Raw genomic sequence first — 486 nt, 5'->3', positions numbered from 1 at the left:
AGGTTTACATCAACAGATTGTCAAGAGTTGTATTATAATACCTTTATCTTACTTATTGCCCAATGCTAATGCTAAAAAGAAAGAAAACAAGTAGGTAAATTTTACACAATAACTTACCTCGTGCAGGATTGGTTGCGAATGTGACTTAGGGCTGTGATTTACTTCAACCGACCCAGACTGTGATCCGAGCTGGTTTAATGACAGAAAATATTCTCAAATTACTCTTCTCAATAATATTTGGGGCATTGATATGTTCTTAGAAAAGTATGTGAGGAGGAATCTCGGTTTTGTGCAACCCAGGTTCAAAGCAATTTTTTTTATTGTTATTGTGACAAAAATTTGGGTGGTGATTACATGAAGTTTCTGTCCGCATTATGTTTTTTTTTCTCTGAAATATTGCTCGCTTTAGATTATTCTTATAATTTTTATTATGAATTTTGCTATTTTTAGAGTAGTACTGATAGTTTGTATTCAGTTCATTACATC

This window comes from Penaeus monodon, chromosome 15 (assembly GCF_015228065.2).
Source record: "Penaeus monodon isolate SGIC_2016 chromosome 15, NSTDA_Pmon_1, whole genome shotgun sequence".
In the NCBI taxonomy this organism is placed as follows: domain Eukaryota; kingdom Metazoa; phylum Arthropoda; class Malacostraca; order Decapoda; family Penaeidae; genus Penaeus; species Penaeus monodon.
This window is presented reverse-complemented; position numbering follows the sequence as displayed.